The 11,744-nt window shown below is 41.7% G+C and overlaps 1 protein-coding gene and 2 long non-coding RNA genes across 3 annotated transcripts in view; 2 read left to right on the top strand and 1 right to left on the bottom strand.

The window, feature by feature from the left end:
* Positions 1-3,634: 3,634 nt before the first annotated feature.
* Positions 3,635-4,611, top strand: LOC144291709 (uncharacterized). Its single transcript, XR_013359087.1, has 3 exons — positions 3,635-3,690; positions 3,722-3,764; positions 4,278-4,611. It is a non-coding gene; the product is annotated as an uncharacterized LOC144291709 (long non-coding RNA).
* A 2,887-nt stretch (positions 4,612-7,498) lies between these two features.
* LOC144291708 (uncharacterized) lies at positions 7,499-9,520 on the bottom strand. The gene is made up of 2 exons (XR_013359086.1): positions 9,311-9,520; positions 7,499-8,241 (listed from the first exon to the last, which is right to left on the bottom strand). It is a non-coding gene; the product is annotated as an uncharacterized LOC144291708 (long non-coding RNA).
* An 861-nt stretch (positions 9,521-10,381) lies between these two features.
* Positions 10,382-11,744, top strand: part of MARCO (macrophage receptor with collagenous structure) — a 44,759-nt gene continuing 43,396 nt past the window's right edge. The window contains exon 1 of the mRNA XM_077861420.1: positions 10,382-10,520. The gene's annotated coding sequence lies outside the window, so the exon portion shown is untranslated. The remainder of the gene's footprint in view (positions 10,521-11,744) is intronic.

Here is an 11,744-nt window from a genome sequence, read left to right as displayed (position 1 = left end):
GGCAGAGGGAGAAGCAGGCTCCATGCACCGGGAGCCCGACGTGGGATTCGATCCCGAGTCTCCAGGATCGCGCCCCGGGCCAAAGGCAGGCGCCAAACCGCTGTGCCACCCAGGGATCCCGACCCTTTCATCTTTTAGCAGAATGCTCTTTAACCTCCACATGTTTGAGTTTCTTCCAAATTTCTTCTTGTGATTGAGTTCAAGTTTTAAAGCATTATGGTCTGAAAATATGCAGACCATATTAGACAATCTCAATCTTTTGGTATCAGTTGAGACCTGATTTGTGACCCAGTGTGTGGTCTATTCTGGAGAAAGTTCCATGAGCACTTGAAAAGAATGTGTATTTAGTTGCATTCAGATGCAAAGTTCTGTATATATCTGTGAAATCCATCTGGTCCAATGTATCATTTAAGGCTCTTTTTTCTTTGGAGATGTTGTGCTTAGAAGATCTGTCATTTGCAGAAAGTGTTGTGTTGCAGTCTCCCAGGATTAGTGTATTATTATCTAAGTATGTCTTTACTTTGGTTATTAATTGATTGATACATTTGGCAGCTCCCACATTAGGGGCATACATATTCATGATTATTAGGTCCTCTTGTTGGATAGATCCTTTAAGTATGATATAGTGTCCCTCTTCATCTCTTACTACAGTCTTTGGGATCATCTTTAATTTATCTGATATGAGGATTGCTACCCCTGCTTTCTTTTGAGGACCATTTGAATGGCAAATGGTTCTCTAACCTTTCATTTTCAGGCTGGAGGTGTTCTTAGGTCTAAAATGAGTCTCTTGTAGACAGCAAATAGATGGGTTTTCCTTTTTTATCCAGTCTGAAACCCTGCGTCTTTTGATAGGATCATTAAGCCCATTCACGTTCAGAGTTACTATTGAAAGATATGAATTTAGTGTCATCGTAATACCTATTCAGTCCCTGTTTATGTGGATTATTTCTTTGGACTTCCTCTTTCTTTTACAGAGTCCCCCTTAATATTTCTTGCAGAGCTGGTTTGGTGGTCACATACTCTTTCAGTTCCTGCCTATCTTGGAAGCTCTTTATCTCTCCTTCTATTCTGAATGAGAGCCTTGCTGGATAAAGTATTCTTGGCTGCATGTTCTTCTCATTTAGGACCCTGAATATATCCTGCCAGGCCTTCCTGGCCTGCCAGGTCTCTGTGGAGAGTTCTGCTAATAGAGTTCTGTTCTAATAGTTCTCCCCATATATGTTAGGGATCTCTTGTCTCTTGCTGCTTTAAGGATTTTCTCTTTATCTTTCATTATCTTATAGTGAATTTGTAAGTTTCACTATTAAATGTCTAGAAGTTGAACAGTTTTTATTGATTTTAGGGGGGGAACCTCTCTATCTCCTAGATCTGAATGCCTGTTCCCTCCCCAAATTTGGGAAGCTTTCAGCTATGATTTACTCAAATATGTTTTCTGGTCCTCTGTCCCTCTTGGTGCCCTCTGCAACCCCAATTATATGTAGATTTTTCCTTCTGAGGCTGTCATTTATTTCCCTTAACCTTTTCTCATGGTCTTTTGTGTTTTCCTCTTTTTTCTTCAGCTTTCTTCCTTGCCATCAACTTGTCTTCTATGTCACTCACTCGTTCTTCTACTTCATTAACCTTCGTTGTTAGAACCTCCAGTTTGGATTGCATCTCCTTTAATTGATTTTTAATTTCGGCCTGATTAGAACTAAATTCCGCAGTCATGAAGTCTCTTTAATCCTTTATACTTTTTTCCAGAGCCACCAGTAGCTTTATAATTGTGCTTCTGAATTGGCTTTCTGACATTGAATTGTAATTCAAATTCTGTAACTCTGTGACAGAGTGTACTGTTTCTGATTCTTTCTTTTGTGGTGAGTTCTTCTTTCTAGTCATTTTGCTCAGTGCAAAGTGGCTGTATGAGTGGGCTGCATCAAGAATATCAACCACGACCTATGTAAATTTCTCACTAGATGATTCTGCCAAGGTCAGATACCAGAAATTGAAAACAAAGATCAGAATGAAATAAAACAAAAGGAGCACTAAAGTGAAAAACAAATTTTATTTATTTTATTTAAAAAAAACACAAATTTTAAAACAAAGTAGTAAAAAATAAATGCTAGGAATTCTAAAGAAGAAGAGAAAAAGAAAAAGAAAAAGAAAAAAAGGAGAAGAAAAAAGGGGGGTACTGCGAGATAGTGGTGGTGAAGAAGTTGTAGTGGAGGCATAATGTAGTCTACCTGAGGGGTTCTAGAGGGTGGTCCTCTTCTTTCTAAGTATATTAAATTCTGTATGTTAGAAGATGCTCAGTCCCAAATTTATATAAACCAGAAATACTTGTAGAGGGCCGCAACATTGACCACCAAAACATAAATGAGATAAAAGAGGGGGGCAGAATGGGAATGAGGAATCTCACAGAATGAACCAGCATGATATACTGCTTGGTTCTGGGTGCATACGGGTCATGTTTTAGTAGGTATTAACTTCCCCCATTGTAGAACAAAATGAGGCAGAGAAAACAAAAAAACAGAAAACAAAACGAAACAAAAAAAGCATATCTTGTATATCTCCCAAAATTAAGTTGCGTACGTTGAAGGGAATCTAGAGGTGGAAAGTATATCTAGGACCTGTAATTATAGAAATATGAAAGTCAAAAAGGAAGAATCTTAAAAATGAAGAGGTGGTAAAATATTGTAGTTAAGGTGGGAAAAGATTAAAAGAAATGGAAATTTACAGTCTGATATGAAAATGAGTTGTACTGGAAAAAGGAAGGAAAAAAAAAGGAAGGGTACCCTCTGGTTCTATATGCTATAAATCCCTCGATTTCCAGCACTGGAGCTTTCCAGGGCTGCTCCTCCAAGAACTTGCTCTTCCCTTGTCCTTCTAGCTGGTCTTCTGGGGGAGGGGCCTGCTGTGCTGATTCTCAGGTGTGTGCACCTGGGGGAGCTGCCCCGCATCCCGCCGGGGGCTGGGCTCAGTGGGAGCTGCTTACCCCGTGAGGCCCCTGCTCCCCGGCGGCCCTGCTCCGTCCCAGGCACAGGGTGACACCAGGAGGAACACCACCACTGGCGGGGCCAGCTCTCCAGCCCTGGAGTCAGCTCCCGCAGTAACTCCCGCAGCTCCCAGTCCGCTCGGGCCTGGATGCTCCAGGGGCGGGTGCGCCGATCTGCGCAGCTCGGGGGCGCCCGGGGCAGGAGGGTCCTCGCCGTCCTGGGCCCTCCCGGCCTCCGCCTGTCCCGGGGGAGCTCAGGATCGGGGGCTGTGTCCCCCTGCGCCCTGGGCTCCCGCCCCGCAGCCCCCTCCATGCGGAGCCGCCGCCCGAGCTGCTCCCGGGGCCCCGCCCGGCGCTCCAGCCCTTTACCCGCTGGGCCCGCGGGGTGCGGGGCGCCCTCCCCCGGGCGCACCTCCTCTGGTAGTGACCCCGGGAACCTGGGGGCTCCACCGCGCCTCCTGCGGTGCTGCCCGAGTTCCCTGCCGGCGCCTTTCTGTCCAGGAGGAATCCAGTGCGGATTTTTCAAGTCCCTGCCTCTCCGGGGCTGGGCTCTCCTGTCCCGAGGCTCCCGCCGCCCCCCTTAGCCCGGCTCCTCGCGGGCCCCTCCCCCACTGGATTCTTTTTTATTTTTTTCTGCCTTCTTACCTTGTTAGAAGCCTTGTTAGAAGATGGAACGCTTCTCTTTGTAGCGTTCCAGCTGTTGTCTCTTTAAATCTCAGGTCACAAAAAAAAAAAAAAAAAAAATCTCAGGTCAAATTTGTAGGTTTTTCAGGATGATTTGAAAGTTATCTAGGTAAGTTGATGGGGACGGGTGACTTGGGGACCCTACTCCTCTGCCATCTTGCCCCGCCCCCTCATTTTTTAGTTCTAATAACATTTACATAGATACTAGTGGATTTTCTGTATAAGTGATCATGTTGTTTGTGAATAAAGACAATATTACTTTTTCCTTTTCAATTGAGATTTTTTTTTTAACTTTTTTCTTAATAAATGGCTAGACCCTCAAGTACAGTGTTGGATAGAAGCAGTGAGGACAGATACACTTGCCTCATTCCCGATGTTAGGAGGAAAACTTTTGTCTTTTATCATTAAATATGGTATTTAATTTAGGAATTTTATAGGTGCTTTTCCTTAGGTTAAAGAAGTTCCCTTATATTCCAAATTGGTGGTGGGAGGGTGTTTCTTAGTAATTGATGTTGGATTATTTTAAGTGCTTTTTTTTTTTTTTTTTTTTTTTTGTATCTGAGATAACCATGTTTTGTTTTGGGTTTTTTGTTTTTTGTTTTTTGTTTTTTTTTTTTTATAGTTTTCCTTTTTCTAACTCTTAAAAGAGTGAAAAACAAGCCAAGTCTGGGAGAAAATCCTTGCAAGCCAGGTATCTGATAAAGAACTTGTGGTAAGAAAATATAAAGAACTCTCAAAACTCAACAATAAGAAAACAAACCACTCAAATTAAAACCATACAGAAATTTGAGCAGACCGTTTACCAAAGATCTCTGGATAGCAAATAAGCACTTAAAAGATACTCAGTATTGGGACACCTGGGTGGCTCAGCGGTTGAGTGCCTGCCTTTGGCCCAGGGCGTGATCCTTGAGTCCCAGGATCGAACCCTGCATCAGGCTCCCTTCATGGAGCCTGCTTTTCTCTCTGCCTCCCTCTCTCTCTCTTTCTCTGTATCTCTCATGAATAGGTAAATAAAATCTTAAAAAAAAAAAAAAAGATACTCAATATTATTAATCATTAGGGCAAAGCAAATTTTTTTATTAAAGATTTTATTTGACATAGAGAGAGAGAGTGCATAAGCAGGGGGGAGGGGCAAAGGGAAAGGGAGAAGCAGATTCCTCACTGAGCAGGGAGCCCAACATAGGACTCAAACCCAGGACCCTGGGATCATGACCTGATCCAAAGGCAGATGCTTTGACTGAGCCACCAAGGCACCCCAAGGAAATGCAAATTTAAACTACAATGAAATATTATTATTATATTAGAATAATATAGCTATTAGAATGGCTAAAATTAATGAGTGACCATGAGTGACCATAGCAAGTATGTTGGTGTATTAGTTAGAGTTCCCCAGGGAAACAAGACCAATCAGGTGTATATATGACATATGGGAGGATATTTCTTATGGGAATTGGATTGTGCAGTTCTGAAACCTGAAAAGTTCCACAATCCACCATCTACAAGCTAGTGAAGGAGGAAAGTCTGTGGTCTAATTCAGTCCTAGTCTAAAGGCCTGAGAACCAGGAATATCTAAGGGCTCAAGAAGATGCATGTCCCAGCTCAAGAAAAGAGAGAGGGAATTTGCCCTTCCTTTACCCTTTTATTCATCCCCACCATCAGTGGATTAGATGATTCCTGTCCACTCTGGTGAGGCTAGGGAAGATCTTCTTTACTCAGTCTACTGAATCAAATACTAATGTCCTCCAGAAACACTTTCACAGACACACCCAGAATTTGTTTTACCAGCTCTCTGGGCAGCTCTTAGCTCTGTCAAATTGACACATAAAATTAACCATCCCAGTTGACAACGACATGAAGGAACTGAAACTCTCATATATTGCTGATGGGAACGTAAAATGGTATAATTATTTTGGAAAATTGTTTTTTTTTTAAATGTTAAACATGCACCTACCATACGATCCAGGCACTCCACTCCTAGATACTTATCCGTAGGAAAGGAAGTATGTGTTCATACAAAGACTCACATGCAAATGTTTATAACAGTTTTACTTATAATAGCCCCAAACTGAAAACAACCCAAATGACTGTCAAAAGATGAATAGATAAACAAATTATGATGTATCTATGCAATGGAAAAGTACAAAGTAAAGAAGAAGAAGAGGAACAACAAGAAGAAATTATTGATATATGCAATAATGTGGATGACTTTCAAAATAGTTATGCCAAATGAAAGAAGTCAAACAAATGAAGGACATGCTGTATGATTCCATTTATAGAAACTCTAGAAAATACAAACAAATCTATAGTGATAGAAAGTAGATCAGTGGTTGCTTGGGGATGTGGGCTATGAAGATAAGCAGGATGGCTGTCAAAGGGGCCCAAGAAGACTTTCTGGGGTAACAGACATCTTGATTGTGGTAATTGTTTCACAGATGTATACATATGCCAAATGTCTCACATTGCACACTTTAAATATGTGCAGTTAATCACATGCCCATTACACCTCAATAAACTTGCTTTAAACCCTTATTTAGTATTGTTAATGCAGTATTAGCACATGACAAAAAATTCAAACAGTATATAAAATTAATTTAATTTAATTAAAAACTTCAAGAGAGAGTTCTCTCAGAAAAATAGACTTCCTAGAATATTGAATATATATGGTTGCTTGAAAACTAATATTTACTGTTTTTAAACAGATCTGATTGAACATTTAGAAAAATATAAGGATGGATTCATAGGAAGTTTAACAAATGAAAAAAATAAGCCAACTATTAAGAAAGACAAAAAAAGGCAAGGCAATTATAGCTGATGGCTTGGCTAAACTGTGAAAATATGTACATGGTCATGGAAATTCAAGCATTCAGTTAAATCTGGGGGAAGGCAGCATTGGAGGAAGTAAGGAATAGCAGTAGAAGAGAGCTAAGTCCTTATCTTCCATAACATGACATCAATAGATTATTCTAGAATTGGTAAATCAAAAACAGCAACATACACATATAAAAATAGGGAGATAATAATCAGAAGAGATAGCTAGAAAAATTTGAAAATTTTGTCCCTCAGGAGGTAATGTGGGGGTCAGTGGACTACTCCTCCTTAGGTTTATCCTTTTATCAATATTTCCTTTGTAATTTCTGAACATGTATTATATTATTCTGGAAGGCAGTGTATTATAGTGGTTATAAGCCTCAACTCAGGAGCCTCAGTGCCTGAGCTCAAACCCCCCTACTCTGTCAGTTAACAGCTAGGAGGCTTTCTTTAGGGAAGTTTTTTTTTAAGATTTTATTTATGTATTTATTTATTTATTTATTCATTCATGAGAGACATAGAGAGAGAGAGAGAGACAGAGACACAGGCAGAGGGGGAAGCAGGCTCCATGCAGGGAGCCTGATATGGGACTCGGTCCCAGGACTCCAGGATCACACCCTGGGCGGAAGGCAGGGGCTAAACTGCTGAGCCACCCAGGGATCACCATTGGGGGAAGTTATTATTTTTTTTTCCATTGGGCAAGTTATTTAACTTCTCTGAACTAGCTTTCCCTATGTACAAAATGGACCTAATAATACCAATTTCATAGTGATAGTATCATGTGGATCAAATACATTAAAATATACGAAAAGCTTGGGACAGCGCAAAGATGATATAAACATAGCATAAATGTTAAGAATTTTTATTATGAGGGATGCTTGAGTGGCTCAGTGGTTGAGCATCTACCTTTGGCTCAGGGCATGATCCTGGGGTCCTGGGATCGAGTCCTGTGTCAGGCTCCCTGTGGGGAGCCTGCTTCTCCCTCTGTCTATGTCTTTGCCTCTCTCAGTCTCTTATGAATAAATAAACAAAGTCTTTAAAAAAAAAGAATTTTTATTATGAAATGATGATTAACAATGATTTAAAAATTATAGCCTTTCTGATCTCTTATTGCAAAGATAGCCACTGGTGAAAGATCTCTGTGCACTATTCTACTTCTAAAAACTTTTATAAATGACTTATCATGTAGTGTGCCTATGCTTATGCTTCTTAATTTGTATCACTGGAATCAAACTATTCATTTATTCTGCCCTTTTTTCCCCCTCCTTAATGATAACTCTTGTAATTCTCTCCTAATTAACATAATCAGATCTATCTTGTTCTTGTTGATGGCTGCATAATATTCTCAGTGTTCCCTCCTCAAGGCCATTCAGATGATCTCCAGTTCTTTGCTATGATAGACGATGTGGCAGTGTGTTTGGATCCAGTGCATTCTGCGAGCATGTCCTTAGGGTTAGTTTCAGCTGAGGACACAATCTCTTTTAGAGGGACAGCCAGAACCTCAAGGAGGGGAGAGGGCATCCTGTGTTATTTTCCTGTAGGCTCACCAGCTTTTTTTTTTTTTTTTTTTTTTTTGCAGTGAGTGACATCAGCTCCACTGCTTCAGGCAAAAATTCTCTAACGAATGCATCGTTTAAACAACTCTGGCCCTCTTCAGTGCCCGGGAGTCCAGGATTCAGGGGACATGTAATGGTCACTTTTGGCTCTAGAGTCAGACAGACTTGATTGTATGACCTTCAATATACACTTTGACTGGTCTTGGGTCTCAGTTTCTTCATCTGCAGAAAAAGAAAAATGACATTTATACTTAAAGATGATCGTTGTGAAGAATAGCCTATGTAATTGCCTAACTGTGCCAGGCCCAGAGTGGGAACTAAAATGTAAACATTCTGGGTACATCTTGGGGAAGTGATTCTATGAAATCGACCATTCTAGAAGTCAGTCTACGGAAATGCAATCAATTCAGCTCCTCTCCACCCAGCCCTTAAAACCTCTGCATCAGGACTTTGCTTCCCTTCCTCTTCGTATCCAGTTTGTACAATCACCGCTAGTTAACTCTTATCTGTAATCAGAAATGACACAAGTGAAATAATAATAGCCTGGGAATTTTATAGACTAATAGTAGAACTACTTGCATTTGTATTTTTAGATAGTTTTACCCCACCCAGCACGGTGCTTAGACTTGAGTTCCCAGATGGCAGCTTCTTTTAGGGGAAAGGGCAGAGTCAGACCAAATGATGAAGGAGTCAGCACTGTGTTGCATATTGCACATCTTCCTACTAAAAAAATGATTAAAAGGAGGGAGGGGTAGAGTTTGGCTAAAAATGCCCTCATGTGAACACTTTATTTCCCAGCCAGGACAGGGCAGAGAAGAGGTATAGCTTCAGCAAAAGCCCCCAGTGTCTCTCCTCTGCAGAAAAAAGCCCCCAGTGTCTCCCTTCTGCAGAAATTTCACCAGTGGATAGTGCAGATTCCTTGTTAAGTTGTCCCATGCTGGGCAAGATAAATACCAAGGGTCAGTAGTTAACATCTAGGCACCGAGGTTAAGGACCCTAAAGAATAAATCTCAGATGGAATTGGCCATAAAATTTACAGTTTTTGCAAACAAGCTTTGTGCCAGATTAAAATAGCCATAGAAGGATGCTTGGGTGGTTCAGTGGTTGAACGTCTGCCTTCGGCTCAGGTCATGATCCCAGGATTCCGAGATCAGATCCCACATCAGGCTCCTGCAGGGAGACTGCTTCTCCCTCTGCCTATATCTCTGCCTCTCTCTCTGTGTCTCTCATGAATAAATGAATATAAATAAATAAATAAATAAATAAATAAATAAATAAATAAATAACATACCCATAGATTCCCACAGTATTTCTTCATCACCATTCTTTGAGATCCGATCTAACAGAGCCCATAAGAAAAGAAAAGGGGTTCAGGCCTGTACTTTTCTCTCCTTTTTCCACATATCACTGGGCAATGCACAATTCCCGGTGCGGCTGGCATGCTGCGTGGGGTTTGCTCCTCAGTGTCTGGATAATTCCCACTCATCCTTTCACTTCTTTATTCCTGCTTGAACTGAGGTTTAAGCAATGTAATGTGTGGTTCCTGCTCTTGGGGAACTCACAGTCGGGAAGAGACCAATAAAAGCAACCACTGGGGCACCTCGGTGGCTCATTCAGTTAACCATCTGCCTTCTGTTCAGGTCATGGTCTCAGGGTACTAAGACTGAGCCCCGCTTTGAGCTCCCTGTTCAGCAGGGAATCTGTTTTTTCCTCTCTTGCTGCCTCTCCCTCCCTCTTGTGCTCTCTCTCTCTCTTTCTTAAATAAAATCTCTAAAAAAAGAAAGAAAAAACAACCACTTGTAGAGTTATTTGTGCTATTGAGGAATCTCTGTGCAGAATATACATTGAAAAGATGGATTGGGAGTGTGAGGGGTCAGTTCTACTTGGCAGTAGGATTCATTGAAAAGGTGCCCTTAGGATGAGTGATAGTCATTCACCAGAAGGGATTTGGGAGTGAGAAAGTCTTCAACTGAAGGAACAGCATTGATAAACTGTAGGAATTCAAGAAGACCAGAGAAAGGTGAGTGAGTGGGTGGAAGAGAGGGCAGCACCAGCCTAGACGAGGCATTGGCACAATCACAGAGGCTCTTCTTTGCCAAGCAATAAGATACTTGGACTTTATTTTTCTCCAAAAGTCTTAGACTTGAGCCTCCCAAAGGTCTGGATTGCTGATCACATCTTTTGCTGTCTGTACCAGTCTGCATTATCCATTGCAAGCAACCGAGATGAAAATCTGACTCATTTAAGCCGAGAAGGAAATCACCGGAGGGCTGCTGGGAGCTCACAGAATTGCCGATGAGACAGCAGAATCAGACCAGGACAAAGGTCATTTCAGGGATATGAGGCTGCAGCCCAGATCATCCCACAGAACTCATCCCGTGAGGACCCATCTGCTGCTGCCACCTTCCTGCTGCCTCTGCTGCTCCTTGGCATTGCTGGAGCTGCTGCCCCTTCCCTGCTGTGCAGGGATTCCTTGCTTCTCCTTTGAAGGAATGTGGAAGGTATGGTTGGCCACATGCCTATGCCTGGCTGCAAGCAAGGCTGGGAACTCATGCAACTTGACTCTCTGCTGTCTCTAGTTGGCATGGTTTCTTCCATTAAATCACCAAAGGTGGGGATGCCTGGGTGACTCAGTGGTTGAGCATCTGCCTTTGGCTCAGGATGTGATCCCAGAGTCCCAGGATCAAGTCCCGCTTCGGGCTTCCTGCGTGGAGCCTGCTTCTCCCTCTGCTGTGTCTCTGCCTCTCTCTGTCTCTCATGAATAAATAAATAAAATCTTTAAAAAATAAAAATAAAAATAAATCACCAAAGGTGGGAAAGACCTTAAACATTGAAAGGGGCTCAAATGCAGGTCAATTGTAACTAAATGCCTCAGTAAATGCCTCATCCAGGGCCTTTGGAGCATTCTCAACTCCATACCAAGTCATGAGCTATATAAGAAGGAGAAGAGCTGCCTCTAGGCCTTTTCTTGGGGACTTTTGGAGAGGGATGCTCTATTCACTGACGGTTGATTGTTTCTGGGTTGTTCTGTTTTTTTTTTTTTAAATCTGTTTGCTATTTTGTTGTTGAAGATATTGTTTCTTCCAGAAATAGGTAAAATTGAGAACTGGATAAAAAGGATCAATAATTATTGAATTTAAATCTGAACATAAGAGAGGAAAAATGAGAGGCAAACCAGAAAACAGATTGTTAATCCTAGAGAACAAACTGATGGTTTGTTCAGAGGGGAGGTTGGCAGGCAGTTGGGTGAAATAGATGATGGGGTAAAGAGGGAACTTGTGATGAGCAACGGGTGTTATATGAAACCATCGAATCACTATATTGCACATCTGAAACTAATATACAACTCTATGCTAACTAACCGGAATCTAAATAAAAGCTTGAAACAAGAAAAAAAAAATCAGAGAGTGAATTAGTGGGGAATGAATCAACGGTGTTATTTCTGATAGCTGTGAGGCTACCCTTGCCTGGGTTGTGTTCCAACGAGTTGGGTCCCACAAAGCTCCGGCTGATGAAGGAAGTAGGGATAAATGGGGCTAGGCAGGGCTAGGTAGGGGGCCAAGAATCAAGCTCACAAAAATCCTCAAAATGTGGAGATGAAAGTAAACCAGAGATAAATAAACCAGACAATCCTGTTCCCGGTGCCAGAGGTGGGGTCTTGTTACAACATCTACTTGTGACCAAAAAAGAATTGCTGGACCCTAAAAAGGAAGTAAGCCATTAAA

The sequence above is a fragment of the Canis aureus genome, chromosome 20, assembly GCF_053574225.1.
Source record: "Canis aureus isolate CA01 chromosome 20, VMU_Caureus_v.1.0, whole genome shotgun sequence".
Lineage (NCBI taxonomy): Eukaryota > Metazoa > Chordata > Mammalia > Carnivora > Canidae > Canis > Canis aureus.
The sequence above is the reverse complement of the archived record's forward strand: the minus strand, read 5'-3'. Positions and strand labels throughout refer to the sequence as shown.